The sequence below is a fragment of the Arvicola amphibius genome, chromosome 3 (genome assembly GCF_903992535.2).
Source record: "Arvicola amphibius chromosome 3, mArvAmp1.2, whole genome shotgun sequence".
Taxonomy (NCBI): domain Eukaryota; kingdom Metazoa; phylum Chordata; class Mammalia; order Rodentia; family Cricetidae; genus Arvicola; species Arvicola amphibius.
The window spans coordinates 180,974,152-180,990,238 of record NC_052049.1 but is presented as its reverse complement, the minus strand read 5'-3'; positions in this window follow the sequence as shown (position 1 = coordinate 180,990,238).

The window sequence follows — 16,087 nt, the reverse complement described above, 5'->3', positions numbered from 1 at the left end:
CTATATAACATTTGAAAACTACACAAAGATTTTTAAAGTTTTAGTTCCTAGAAGATATTCTTATCTTCCCTCCTGGCTCCAACAGTGGGTTGTCCTTTGGAGATGATGATGATACGATATTATTCAGACAGGCAGCTATGTTCTCTCCTTCAGCGTTCATCAAGAAAGCATGTGCTTTCTTGTGGCTTCTCCCCTGTGTCTGTCTTCATGTGAGGACACATCGAGAAAGCAGCCTCCTTCATCAGCTCTCCAGATGACTGGGGGCAGCAGGACTCGGGAGAGCAGCATCTCTTTATAAGTGGACAACCTGGGAATATGGACAGTTGCTCAAGCCACCATCTGTTCTACACTATGGCAGCTGGGCTGCCTAATGATGGAGGAGAGTCATCTGTCTATGTGTCACTCTCATTGGTTAAGTAATAAAGAAAACTGCTTGGCCTGATAGGTCAGAACATAAGTGGGTGGAGCAGACAGAACAGAATGCTGGGAAGAAGGGAACTGAGTCAGTCGCTATGCTTCTCTGACCCGAGACGGATGTAGGCTAGAATCTTTCCGGGTAAGCCACCACCTTGTGGTGCTACACAGATTATTAGAAATAGGTTAATCAAGATGTGAAAGTTAGCCAGTAAGAGGCTAGAGATAATGGGTCAAGCAGTGTTTAAATAAATACAATTTGTGTGTTGTTATTTTGGGGCATAAGCTAGCCAGGCGGCCGGGATCCGGGCAGCAGGAACACAGCCCGCCGCTCCTTCTACAGCCTAAGGCTTTCAGCAGTGTCTGACCCCATCCTGAATAACCCTGGGAACAACTGAGTCCTGTGACCACTGAGAGATGGCCACAGAAATGTCACCTCATCCTCTCAATTATGTAACCAGGACTTACCTTCTCCTATCTCCGGGAAGGTCGTTTTCCCCTCCTCTTCCTCCTCATCCTCTCTTTTGAGAAGAACAATGTCTCATGTAGCTCTTGCTGGCCTTGAACTCACTATGTACCTAAGAGCTCTTGATCCTCTTGATTCCACCTCCCAAATGTTGGGATGACAAGCATGCGCCATTGTGTCTAGTTTCCAAATGTCAATAACATCTCTCCCAAACAACTTAACCAGGAGTCACTCAAAAACATCAGACCTTAAAAAATGATGCTGGTGTGGGTTTTCAGGAAAGCCTTCAAAGGCCACAAATGGCTGTGGGTATCCTCCAGTGCTCCAGGACCTTCATTTGTTCTGCATCATTATCTAGGCTCAGAGCTCTGAGAAAGAGCCTCCGAGGCTCTAAAATGGCTGATGCACAAAATGCTGAGGGCTCCAGTTGGTTTCTTTCCTTCAGTCTTAGTTATCTCTGTGGGGTTCTGTTCATCATGAGGCGAGTGACCATCTTGGCTATCATCTCAGTCGGATGAAAGGGGTCTGCGAGACCTTCATTCAGTAATTTTAGAAGATGCCCTACATTTTGGATGAGGAAAACAAGGGCCATGCTATACTTTGGTTTACAGCACACTGCACTGACCATCCTAAAGAAAGACGGGAACTTGGAATGTCCCCTCTGACCTTGTATGCATAAGCGCTGGGAAGGTTTCATCCCAGCACAAACTGACATTTTGTCCTAAGAGTTTCCAAACCCCAAGTCTCTCCTAGAAACCTGTATAACCAAAGATCCTCTCTTCTTTCCCTGTTGAGAGCTGGGGCTGGGCTTGTTTAGCTGACAAAATGAGTCAAAACCTTCCTGCAAAATCTTGCTGCCGAGGCTGGGATTAGCTCCTGATGCCTGGCCATGATACAAGGAATTCAGCCCTATAAGGCCATTGCAGTGTTTTATGGGTCTGGCCCTATGCAGAGTGACAGAGCCATGCAGTCACAGCCCTGTCTACATAGACCTTTTTTTCTGTACTGAACTGCGGTGTTGTTATTTTTCTTGGGGAGGTTTTGGTCCTTGGATTCTTTGTCGTGCTCACTGGCACCCTGCTCAACCTGACATCATGGTTAAAATGGCAAATGTCTCCCACAGGCTCATGCCTGTGAGCACTGGGACACCGGCTGTTGGTGCAACTTGGGGAGGCTGTGGAAAAGTTTAGGAAGTGAGGCCTGTTTGGAAGGAGTAAGATAATGGAAACCAGTCTTTGCTGGTTACAGCTGCCCCGTTCACGTGTAATCTCTGCTTTTTCTCTAATACCGCACCCTCTGCAGCCAGGGAGCCATTCTGCCACACTTCCCACAGCTGTACCCCTCTGCAGCCAGGGAGCCATTCTGCCACACCTGTACACAGCTGCACCCCTCTGCAGCCAGGGAGCCATTCTGCCACACCTGTACACAGCTGCACCCCTCTGCAGCCAGGGAGCCATTCTGCCACACTTCCCACAGCTGCATACCTCCGCAGCCAGGGAGCCATTCTGCCACACTTCCCACTGCTGCACACCTCTGCTGCCAGGGAACAACCATTTTGCCACACTTCTACACAGCTGCACCCCTATGCAGCCAGGGAGCCATTCTGCCACACCTGTACACAGCTGCACACAGCTGCACACCTCTGCAGCCAGGGAGCCATTCTGCCACACCTTCCCACCACATGGACCTCTGAAACTGTGAGCCAAAAGAAACGTTTCTTCTTCTACATTGTATTCGCTAGATACTGTGACTCCGTGACAAGGGAAATAACAGCACAGAAATCCGAGGGAGGCCTCACCTCCTAAGCTTTCCAATAGCCTCCCCAAACTGCACCAACAGCCAGTGTCAAAGTGTTCAAAAGCATGAGACTGTGGGAAACATTTGCAGTGCAAACATAACATCAGGCTGAGCAGGGTGCCAGTAAGCCCGAAAGAAGAATGCTCACAGGTTCAGCATCCAACCACCAGGAAGCAATGGGACACCGCTAGGCTTGTGTCCTAGAGCAGCTCTCTTCTGTCGGATCCCGGTGAAGATTTAAATCTTTCTGTTCCGAAGGAGGACGATAAGAAAGCAACAAAGCATAGAGGTCAAAAGTCAAGGAAAAACGCAGATTAATGGTTAACGGACATGCTAATGAATATTAAATTTCATCAGAGTCTGAGTTGGAAATGCAGATTTTAAACAGTGAGACTATTTTTTGCTCACTGCATTAGCAATTCCTTTTCTACTTAGCAAAATATAAATCCCAGGGTTTATGGAGAGAGGATCTGTGCATCATGTGTGTAAGGAGAATGTCAGAATCATGCTCTCATGGAAACGTACAGCAAAATTTAAATGTTTTTAACTTCCTAGAGATAATTTTACAATATATTTTTTAAACTGTATAATTTTCCATAAGCTTTCACTCTAGAAATATATCCTATGGAATTTAGCATCCATAAAAATAAATGAAGGAAACAGAGCCCATGAGGATGCAAGACTCATGGTAAGTGTAATGGATAACCTTGTGTCAGCTTGAATGGGTGTGGTCCACGGGTATATTGGATGTTGATATTATTACACTTTGCATGAGACTTTTTTTATTCTGACTCTAACAGGTTGCCCTCCATAATGTAGCTTTGCCTCATTCAGCTAAAGGGGGACCAGAGATGACATTCCCACAGCAAGAGATTCTGCCCCCAGATTTCCTCTGGGCTCCAACTGCACCATCAGATCATCCCCAAGTCTATAGGCTGCTGACAACCCAACATGTTTGCATTTGCAAATCATCATATCATGCAAAAGGATTCATTAAAATCTAAATGTGTGATGGACAGATAGATGGATGGAAAGAAAGAAGAAAGAAAGAAGGGGAAGGAGAGAGGGGGAGGAAGGAAGGAGAGAGGGAGGAAGATTCCCACAGATTCAATATCCAAACACCTAAAGGAAACAATAGGACACTGCCAGACTTGTGGCCCCTCTTCTGTAGAATTCCATCTTTGTAGAAGATTTAAACATGTATTTAAATGTTTCTCCTCTGAAGGAGGATGATAGAAAAGTAAAAAGTGTGAAGAGGTCAAAAGCCTGGAGAGAATGCAGATAGACAGATGATAGACAGATGATAGATAGATAGATAGATAGATAGATAGATAGATAGATAGATAATAGATGGATGACAGATATGATAGATTGATGATAGATAGATAGACAGAGATAGATAAATAAATAGATGATAGATAGATAGACAGACAGACAGACAGACAGATAGATAGGCAGAAAGATAGACAGATCATAGTAGCTAGATAGACAGATTATGGATTATAGATAGGCAGATAAACGATAGATGGATAGATATAGATAGATAGATAGATAGATAGATAGATAGATAGATAGATAGATAGATAGACAGATAATAGATAGACAGACAGACAGACGGATGCATGCATGTATACAAACATGAATGACAGACAGACAGACAGTGCTTGCATAAGCATGTATCTTTTTACCTGTCCCTCTGGAGAACCCTGACTAAGGATCAGATAGAAAATCTCCTCATTCTCCCCTCACCTCTACACTTGGAAATTACTCTGTAGAGCTGTATTTCTGCTGTGATAGCAACTCCGTAAGTCTGCCTTAATGAACCAGAATTGAGACAGTGAACACTCACACCATGCCTTGAGCAAGAAGGCTAAATTAAGTTAATATCATGTACCGTGTCCAGGGGGCATTGCAGAACCAGCCTGTGCCACCTGAGAGGGTGTCCTCTTTCCCTGGGGGAAAGATGGTGACCTCCTTACTACTTGTGGCCAGATTTACATGTAAACAGGTACCTTCCAGTCAGAAACCAGGCTCCTCTCCATGCTGGTGACTCCAGCCTGGGATGCCATCTCCACCTCTAACTCCAGCTCCACCCCAATTCCTCCCAGCTCCCCTGCAGGGAGCAGTCTGCCTTGCTGGGGGCTCCTCCAGCCTTTTGACCACATCCCAGGCTGATTCCTGCTCCTGGGAGGTAGGTTCAGGTGGAGGAGAAACTTTTCCTGCCAGGCAGTAACCAGCATGGCCATTGCTGAAAATCAAGTTCACAGGTTCTTCAAGGACTCTCTCCCAGCACCCCAGACTGCTTCTTCCCACAGGGCACCTCCCCACCACCAGCTAGAGCTCCTTCCAGCCGCCACTGCACACAAACTTCCACCCATTCCCTCGCAGGTGGCACAGGCTGGTTCTGCGATGCCCCCTGGACACAGTACACAATATTAACTTAATTTAGCCGTGCTGCTCAAGGTATGGTCTGAGGGCTCACTGCCTCAATTCTGGTTCATTAAGGCAAAACTATGGAGTTCTTATCAAGGCAGAGACAGAGCCAATCTCTCTCCCCACAGGTATGTGGGGTGGAGATTCCTAGGGAAACACACCCGCACAATCACCTTCTCACATGTGGCGTGATGGGACCTTCACAGGGTATGGTCCCAGCCCCAGCCACCTCAGAATACTTAAGTCCCCGAAAGCATAAAATGATACCATGTTAGGTGCATCCTACCCAAGGCCCAATCTCCTGGAGCTATCGGCTCATCTTCACCTGACTCATAATGACTAATGCAATACAAATGCTATACAAATGGCCGGTCTGCTATACTGTTTAGTGAAAAACAAGAATAATAAAAGCCTGCTGTGTTGAGCTCTAACATACATTTTTACGTAGCTTTGACCCACAATTGGGTCAGTGAATGCGGGCTCTGGCCTGTTCTTGGGTAAGGTTCTCACTTCCCTGCGGTGTCTGCTTACATAACTAAACTTCCCAGGACCAACAGTCTTAAAGGAATGGCCTAGCCACAAAGCAATTAAAAAGACAAGGAGTTGTGGCGAAAAGCAGACAGAGGGTTTAGTTACACGTTTTGAGGGGGACCAGGGGGCCTATGACCTCAAGTCCATCTTTGGGCTACTGACATGACCTGTAGATTTGAGCAGAGAAACAACCAGAACAGCGAGGGGAGAAGCAGGTGAAACTCAACAGTCCTGGTTGCTGTGTGTTCTGGTTGATCATGACCTAGGGGTTAGTTTTGGACAGGGTTGGTGCTGCTCCAGGGTGTGATGCAGCCTTACCCTCGGGAATAACACTCTCATCTGGAGCACTGTCTGTACGGAGAAGTTCTGTTTACGATGCCCGGATGCGAAAGTGATAGCAGGTGTGGGATAATGACTCCGGGCTGCTAGGCATCCTTGCAGGATCTGGAAGAAGACATTGTAAGATACCTAAACTCCTGTCTGTGCCTTCAGCCTTCAGTGAGAAAGAGATGGACAAGCGCCAAGAGTTTTTAGACAGACAGCCCCTAAGTAGTTAACATACCCGTGTGCAGAGTTAAGTGGGTGACTCACAGAGAAGGCAGACATATGAGGAATAAGGGCAGAGGGGCCAGGCTTTCATCCTGTGTTTAGTTGTCACATGAGGCATCTATGTGTTTTAGCAAAAGCAACTTCTAAGTGGCGCCTATACACATGGGGATACCTAGCGCCACTCAGGAAAATGGGGAGTCAGGGCTCTCACGCCACCAGCCCTTTGAACAACCCGAGACACCAGAGGGCCATCCCAGTTGGGCAGAGGTGGAAAGGTTAAGCTCAGGGAGTTTGACTCAGAGATCACACAGCCAGTCGGAGGCCAGGCAGCATCTCAAGGAACAATGACCCATCTGTAGCTAAAGCCCTGTATGGTGGTACAGCTGCTAATGAGATCTATCAAGGAAGGTTGATCCTAAAATAGGCCTCCATCTTCTCCCAGGCTAAGCTACGCTAAAGTACGAGGATACAGCACAGTGAAGGCAATAGGAGCCAGGGTGGGGAGAACCCCGGGCAAACCCTGGTCTACCTCAGCTGGGATGCTAGATGCAGAGTCACTCCGTCACAGGATGGGGGGTTTTCATAGGTGCTGAACAGGGCCTGGAAGGCTGGTGTCTGCTGAAAGTCCCAGGTTCTTACGTATGGAATAAAGACTAGGACCAGGGACAGATGGGTAGCCACAGAAATATTTTATTAAGAAAGAGAGCTGGAAAGGTTGGAAGCACTAATGACAGTCACTGGAAGAGTGAGCCTCTTGGGGTGACTCAGCACCCACCTTCTCCCACCCTTGGAGATCCTGCATGCTCTGTTGTCTCCTACTGTAGCCCTAATGGGGTGTGTGTGTATGTGTGTGCTTTCTGGTCTTCTGCCAACTGGACTCTTTCATATGCTAATCTCAGTGCCCCTCCTCCTCCCACTTCCCATCCCTCTAGTCTACCCCCATGCTTCCCTCCCCCACCTCTGCTCCATGCCTTAGTCTCCTGACACAGAATGGCACATGACCCCTTCCTCCTGCCCTGGTGGAACAGTGATTAAACCTTAGGAAGAGTCTATAAAACTCATCAGTCTTGGGGTGGGGGACTCGTAGGTAAACACGCTTGCTATGCTGGAAAGACAACCATAGTCCACATCTCCAGCATCCACCGAAAACCGGTGGGTGTGATGGCCGGCCTGTAATCCCAGTCAGCACTCAGGAGGCAGAGACCAGGTAGTCCCAGAGCAAGCTCGTTAGCTAGACCAGCCAAACTGGTGCAACCTCAGCTCATTCAGCAGGGGACCCTGTGGTTGAGTAAGTAGAGTGGAGAGCAACTGAGGCAGACAGCATTGCCAGTCTCTGATCTCTGCACCCTCCCACACATATGTACAGGCACACCCCACATGCAAACATGCATACATGCACCACATACGCATGCACAAAAGGCCTCCTAGACACTGCAGAGGATGAGGAGACAGCCAAACACCTCTATGTACAATGTAGCAAAGAGAGTAACATCCTTCCAAATATCTAATGCTTCTTTGTGGGAAGGGCTGTATGTGGCTTCCCTTTGTGATAATGAATGCTCTCCTGGGGATGGATGCTAATCACTCCCTACTCCTTGCATTCCAGAGTCAGTCTCCAACTCAAGCAGGTCAAAGTTCAAACCAGGAACTCACCTGCCCCATGACCCTACCCATACCCCTCTGAATCTTCACTAGCCCCAGGAGGCTGACCCCAGAGGTCACAGCACAAGCTCTTTCCTGCCTGAAACCCACCTGCTGGCGTGCCTTATTTCCATTGCTCTGAGTCATTACCCGCCAGCTCTGATCCTGACACTCCAACACTGCATTAGATGAAGGGGTTGCACCAAGTCCTGCCACCCAGCATGCTGGCAGCCCGTCTGGAGTTGTTTAGGATTTGTGCTCGGTTTTTAAAAATAGAAATCTACGTTGTGCTTCTTTTCTTACTACAAAAGCAATACATGTTTGTCATAAAAATATTCAAACAGCATGGATAAGCAGAATAGAGAAATAAAAGGCACCATTACTGCATCAAAAAAAGAATAGGCAGGGCGAGCATGTTGGAATACATCTTTTCAGACTTTTTTCTCTATGGAGATACATCCATTTAATGTTGCAATAGGAGATCACATTGAAAATTGTGGAAATGAACTTGCTTTTTTTTAACACTTGGCACTCTATTGAGAACATTTTTCCATGTCATTAAATATCTACATGATGTTTTTTTTTCTATTTGCAATAGAAACCAAATTTGATAGTCTTCATGGGAATACAAAAGTAATCCACCCTGAAAATTTCATACCCTTTACCTCAGCCATGGTTTCCCTGAGGGAATCTTGAGGATATCAGGGTCAAGTTGAAGAATAAAGGCTTGATTTTTTTAATGGAAAAATAAAGATTTTTTTCTTGCATTCTCTCTAAATCATTCTGAGGAGTTATAGGTGCAACTGGTCTGGGGCATAGCTCAGTACTCATCTATCTAATGCTCTCAAGTCAAATTAGAAGGGGTCCCAGGGGCTGGAGAGATAGCTCAGGGGTTAAGGACACTGGCTGCTCCCCCAGAGGACCTGGGTTCAATTCCCAGCACCCACCTATGTGACAACTTATAGCCATCTGTAACTTCAGCTCCAGGGAATCTGGTGCCCTCTTCTGGTCTCCGTGGGCATGACACACACACGGTGCACATACATACATGCAGGCAAAACACCCATACACAAAACATAGGTCAATAAAAAGATCCGGATCTCAGTGCCTCGCTCAGTTCCTACTGCCACACTATGAGTGTCTTCCCTTCAGAACCTGCCTCTCCTTAAGCCATACAAAACCTGACCCTGCAGTGCCCTCCCCATTGACCGAGAGGCCACTGAGGTCAACCTGCCAGCCATCACCACTGCTATCTCTGCTTCTGTCGTGGCTTTCCAGGGTCCAGGGTCAACAGATGCTCCGGAACCTCTGGTGGTCATGCCAGTCCAGGAGTGGTCCAGTTACCTGCACGGACACCTTTTCCTGTAAATAAAGTGGTGTCTACTGCCCACCATGTGCTCAGGTCCAGATGCTCAACGTCCTCTAAACACACAGTGACACAGTCAGCTTTGTCTCTTTGACCTTGACATGCAAACAGCTGCTGGTTTCCTGTTTGCCCAATAGAGAGCACAAAGATCCACGGAGCTACCAGACCTCCCAAACAAGTCCAGGATGGAGAAGACTGGAACCGTCCTTCTGCATGACCTTATGTTCTCTTATCAAATCCAGGCAAGTAAATAGTCCAAGGCTTTGCACCAAAGTAATGACGAACTTTAGCTAGAGTTTAGGTGGGTGACTCTGGCACACAGCACAAATCGGTCTTTAGGGAGTCCCTCCGTTTGCCTGTTTTATTTGTATTGTTTGTTTGTGTGGGGAGGAGGCACATGCCGTAGCAAGCACGAGGAGGTTGGAGGATCATGACTGTCTCAGTGATCAGAGCTACGGTTTTGGACTTTATGGCAGATGCCTTCAATTGTTGAGCCATCTCACCTGCCCTATATTTTTTTTTATAATCTCTTTTTTTTTTCTTTGGTGTGTGTGGGGCGGGGGTGCACACAGGTGCATGCACGCAATTGTGGGCCCATGGAGGTCAGTGCTCACCTTGTCTGAGACAGAGTCTCTTGTTGCTAGCCAATCTGTACACTAAGCCTGCAGGCCTCCAAGATCCCCTTGTCCCTGCCTCCCATTTCCTTAGAGGAACCCTGGGAATATGGATGCACGGGCTACCACATCCAGTTTTATGTGGGTCCTGGGGCTTTCATTTAGGACTTTACCCATACCCCAGGCATTTAACCCACCATGCCATCCCCTTAGTCCATCTGCTTGGTTTTAAATGAGAATTGCTGGTTGCTTTAGGGAAAGGACGGCATTAAAACTCCTCCCTTCTCATAGGCAGAGTTAATGCCTGGGTCCCACGGGCAGCTGACTACAAAGGGAGGAAAGAAGAACAGAATGAAGGAGAACCAGACAGGGCTCCTCTTCAAACGGATGGAGTAGGGACAAACCCATAAGCAGGGGACACCGGCTTCTCTACCGTCTAAGTGGGAACAGAAGGGCCAGGCACATAGCAACAGGGAGCTATGTCTTACACGGGCCTGAGACTCCACTACTTCAATTCTAATTAGACAAGTCATAACTCAGCAGCTAAGACTGAGCATGAAATAAAAGCCAAACTTCACATAAACACTGTTTACATGAAGCAAATCAGAAAGATGTTGTTCGTCGCAAATGACCTGACAAGTAGCCCGTGAAAGAGATAGCTAACCTAAGCTGCTGACAGCCCCTCCAGAGAAACCCCACAATGGCGCTGCCGGCGAGTCTTTTTTCTCAGACAATAGAAGGCAATCATATTAAGCACAATGTGGGAAATTCACAGAGTTCAAACTGTCCCTGTGATACCAGGCCACTCTTAACCCGCACAGCCTCCATGTGTTCGTTGTCTCCCAGAGGTACCGTGGTTTCACCTGGACATGGGCACACACCTGATTAACCAGCAGAGCAGCTAAGAACTCCATTGAGCTCCCACAGGTGAGCTAGCGAGCTTCTGGCGGTGTAAGCCTACATCTCCTACAGGAAGGAAATGAAGAAATTAAAGATGTGCTAGCTTAAGAGTCTTAAAATGCTGTTCCTGCACAGCTTAGCCTGATGAACCACTAGCTGCCTTCTGCCCTGTCTGCCTCGGCCACGTATATTAGTTATGTTTCCATTGCAATAAAGATGCTATTTCCAAAAGCAACTGAGAGGAGAGAAGGGTTGATTTTAGCCGACAGTTCCAGAGGGATGCTGTCCATCATAGCAGGAAAGGCAACAGGAGCGGGAGGCACACAGGAAGCAGGTAGTCAGAACAGGAAGTGGTCAGACTACGAAGCCTTTGCCTTTGCCCAGTGATGGAGAGCCTTCATGGAGCTCCACCTCCATGATGTTTCCAAATAGTGTTACCAACTGGGAATACATCAGCCAGTGCGGGACATCTCTCATTCAAACCACCACATGGAGGCTCTTAAACAAGGTGTGTAGCCCTAGGTGTGAGTGTTGCAGTTTGGATGCATCCCATGCAGCACCATGTAGTGAAAGCTGGTTGCCAGCTGCTGGGTTTTAGGGAAAGGATTGAATCCTAAGGGCCCTGAGCTCATCAACGGGTTCACAACAGGATGGTGTTATTTGGAGCTGCTGTACATATTTGGAAGTCAGGCATGGTTGGAGAGCGCAAGTCACCAAAGACAGTCCATGGACGCTATGTCTTATCCCCCATACCTCAGGCTGTTTGTCCATCTCCCTCCCTCAACTCTATCTGCATCCTGACCACCATGAAGTAACCTGCCACCATGATGCTCTCTTTCCCTCATCTCAGACCCAAAGCAAAGGAGCCAGTGGACCACAGTCGGCAGGTGTTGAACCTGGGAAGCAGATGCCCTCTCTCAGGTATCGGTCAAGGCGACATAAGAATCTAACAGAGTGGGAAGCTGTGCAAGTCTATAGATGTGGAGAACTGTTCCGTGCCTGAGGGTCCTGGGGCTGTGGAGGGAAAGCTCAGGGAAGGTCCTAAGAGAGGTTCCAGGGACCCAGCTTCCAAGGACACAGTCAAGCGTCAGTCGTGGGGGAGGAGGTCCCTCCACACCTGTCCTAAGAGTTTTAGGGTCCTTGTTTCACTGTCACATCCCCTCTTTTTAATTATCTTGCTTTAACTGTTAAGAAAAAAAGACTTCAGAACCAATTCTTAAGATGGCATCCCTTCAGTCTGGCATGGTGACAAACTCCTTCATTCTCAACACTTGGGAGACAGAGGCAAATGGAGTTCCAGGATACCCTGAGACATCTATTGAAACCCCTGTCTTAAAAACAAACAAGCACTCAGGGAGGAAGCAGTTTTAGGGAACATGGCCTGGGCCCCATTCCATACATGTGTGTCATTTGGTGTGGGATAGTGTGAGCACATGAAAGGCCTAGTCTGACCAGAGGCGGAGTCAGTGCCACTCCAAAGTGTCAAGGGAAGGAAGATGGGTTGAAGGCGCAGCTGGATCATGAGCCTACCCAAGATACGGCCTTCTGGATGGAATCTGCACTGAGGTAGTCTTCCTATGTTACTGAAAGAAGCACCTTGCATTCTTCAATGGAAACCATCTGAGTGTGTCGTTTCTACCTTTGACTCCTGTTCTCATGAGGGTAGCCAGAGACATGGTTATGAATGGAAATATTCTTTGCTACAGCTCAAAGGCCTCTCTGGGAAAGCTGGGGAGAAGTGGAAAACATGGAGGATGAACTATATACAAAAAGATTTTCAGAGGTGGAAAAATGCTCTTAGCAGAGTTGTGACCATGGAAGTTGCCTGAACGAACCCTATGTATGAACAGAGTAGACTGATACTCAGAACTCCAGCTACACATGAACTGCTTGCTCAATTTTCTTCCCATTGCTGTGATAAAACACTCTGACTGATGGCAACTTGGGGAGAAAAAGGGGTTATCTTACTTCTACTTCCAGGTCACGATCCATTACTGAGGGAAGTCATACAGGAGCAGAGACCTGAGCCCCAATGGAGCATCACTTACGGACTTACTCCACAGCTTATCTACCTTCAGCTACCTTTCCTATACATCCCGGACCCACCTGACTAGGGACAGTACCACTCACTGTGGGCTGCGCTCTTCTACAGTAATTAACAATCAGGAAAATGTCCCACAGTCCACTCTGATGGATGAAGCTCCTCAATTAGGGTTCCCTCAGTGATTTGGGGCTATTCCATGTTGACAGTTATGGCTAACTAGGGCATTGCTTTCTGGGGAACCACCCCAAACTTTTTTCTGGAACACTATGAAGGAGCCCCAGCTACATTAAGGGGTTTGGCTAGCAGCTAGCAGGGGTGTCTTACTTGCTGCAGGCAAGTATCTTTTCCATCAGCTATTTCTTCCTCTGCCCTTGGCTTGTTTTTCTTCAGCTCATATCATTGCTTCCCTGGATTATTAAAAACTGAGATAAATTACCTGATAAATCTGTCTTAAGTTTTTCCCTCCTTTTCAAGCCCCTTTGGTAATTGCCGGAGTCACAAATGTGTGTCCTTCCCACAGTGGGAGGCTCACAAACAGCTGGTGTGTTCCTCGAAGTACATAACCAGAGACAATAAAAGGAAAGTCTTTAATGATGCAGAAACCTCCCACTCCTGGTACTGAATTTGCTTGCTTTGGTTTGATTTAAAGAGAGAAGCAGCAGAGCAACATCTGGGCAGCCCTCCAGCTGCAGCAGGCACGCTCCTTGTCTCCTTACTGTAAACACCTGGCTGAAGAAGCCTAAAAGAGGAAGGACTTCTTCTGGGTTACAGTTTGAGGTTACAGTCCGTCATGGTCCAGAAGGCACAGCTGTGGGGACAGCCTGTGGCTACAGCAACCCCAGTGTGAGACCAGCTACTTGAATTTCCACAGGTCAGGAAGCGGAGGCAGGACAGGAAGCAGCCACACTCCTAGCATGAGTATGCGCTTGCTATGAAAGCCCAAAGTTGATATCAGATGTCCCCTTAATTGTCCTCTGTGTTGTTATTTATTGAGGTGGGGACTCTTGCTGAAACCCAAGCTTGGTGAGTCCTCTCTTCTAACCAGCTACCTTGTTCCAGGAGTCTCCCTGTCTACCCCCTGAGTACTGGAATTAGAGGTAGCTGCTGCCTGGCCTTTCTAATTAAGATTTAGTTTTGTTATTTTTAATTGTGTGCTTGGTTGTGGGCACGCACACAGGAGCACAGGTGTCTGTGGAGACCAGAGGCGCCGCATTCTCTGGAGGCGGAGTTACAGGCAGTGTGAGCTGCCCAACAGGGCTGCTGGGAACAGAACTTGAGTCCTCTGTAAGAGAAGTTTGTACTCTTCACCACCGAGCTCTCTGGGCTCCTGCCTGGCTCTTTTGCATGGGTTTTGGAATTCAAACTGCAGCTCTCACTTCCATGGCAAGCATTTTTTTCTATTGCGTCATCTCTCTCGCTCAGAACGTCTGTTTTCAAAGCTCCTAACCTTCCACACATACACGTACACTCCTGTGCTCACCTCCCATCTGATTCTGGAAAATCCCTGACTCACAGGACTGTGGAGCTTCAACGGAGCTGAGGCCTCCCTTCCTGGCATTCTTTATTGTTAGGGACTCAGGACTATGCAGATTAAAGGGTGTGTCACGTGACTCTAAATCTCCCATTCAGATGGCTTACAGTTCACAGACAAATCTATGTTGTACCTGTCTTAGCTAGGGTTTCTATTGCTGTGAAGAGAAACCATGACCAGGGCAACTCTTACAAAGGAAAACAATTATATAAAAGGGCTGGCTTACAGCTCAGATGTTTGGTCCATTATCATCATGACAGGAAGCATGGTGGCACACAGACATGGTGCTGGAGAAAGAACAGGAGTTATAATTCTGGCTTGGCAGGCAGAGTAAGAGAGAGACACACATTGGGCCAAGTTTGAGCATCTGAAACCTCAAAGCCCAGTGATACACTTCTTCCAACAAGGCCACACCCCCTAGTAGTGCCACTCCCTATGAGTTAGGAGGTCTATTTTCCTTCAAACCACCACAGTACCCAAATAGTGCTTGAAAGATTCTCCCCCAAAACGTCACTCATTCAACAGGATACTTCATTTTCAAAAATTTAGCATTTCCTTTATTTAATTTCAAAAAGTCAATCATTCCCTTCATAGGCAATTTGACAGGCCAAGCATATGCACACCTGTAAAACTGGACTTGGAGGTGCACACCTACACTCCCAGCCCTGGAAGAGGGGCAGACAAGAGGAGCAGAAATTTAAGGTCAGCCAGCCCTGGCTACGTAGTGAATTCCAGGACAGCCGGAGCCTTTGGAGACTCTGCCTCAAGACAACAGAGTAAATACATCTGTGAGTCAGAGGCGGCCACCATCCTCAACTTTTGAGTAAAGAGTCCTTTCTGTAAGAGTCTACACAATTACCTGCTTCATTTTTCTTTTTCACACAAATGCTTTGCTGCTCCTCCACACCTGCACGTTAGCATATGCCCAAGGTCTGTCTGTCAGTCCCCACGCATCTTCTAACATGTGCATCTCAAGGCATCAGGCGAGCACGTCACCCGCTGCTGCTGCAATGAGACAGCCACTGGCAGCAGTGGACAAGGTACTGGACAGAGTGTGGGGATCAAGACACATGGCATTTTCAGGGGGGACCACTCCAGTGCAAGAGATGATCTGGCCAATGGACAGACGGCACCACTCCCGTCACGGAGTTCTGAGCAAAAGAGTATGAGTCACGGTGTCCTCTTTCCCCAAATAAGACTTGGCCTTTGGATGGGTTACGTGGCCTTGATTCTGGGCAAGATGTGATCTCTAAGCCGAAGAGAGGGAAGTAGAGAGTACCAAGTGAGTACAGCCTCTACCAACTGGGACCTGAAAGCTGGGATCTTGTCAGGAGATGGCGTCTAACATTTTTTTCACCCATCCATTTGGTTTAGAAAGTGCTCAAATTGTTCAAGACAGAAGTGAGTATGTGGTGTGTGTGTGTGTGTGTGTGTGTGTGTGTGTGTGTGAAGACTCACAGAGTTAGGAATTTCCAGGTGCTCATTTGGTAAACTCCTGGTTGCATTAACACAAAGATCTGAGCTGGGATCCAAGCACCCACTTAAAAAGCTATGCAGTGCATTGTAGATCCAAAACTGAATAGCAGAAATGGGACCCTGGGGCTCGCTGCACACTAATCTAGTTGAATCTGCAGCATCCAGATTTGTCGGGAGAGCTTGCCTACAAAACTATGGTGAAAAGCAACTGAAGATATGAGTTATCAGCCTCCAGCCTCCACACGTGTGTGCAAGCACATGCACAAATACACATACCCCATACTCACTCCCATGGGCTCACACAAACAAGCTGCGCATGCGGAGT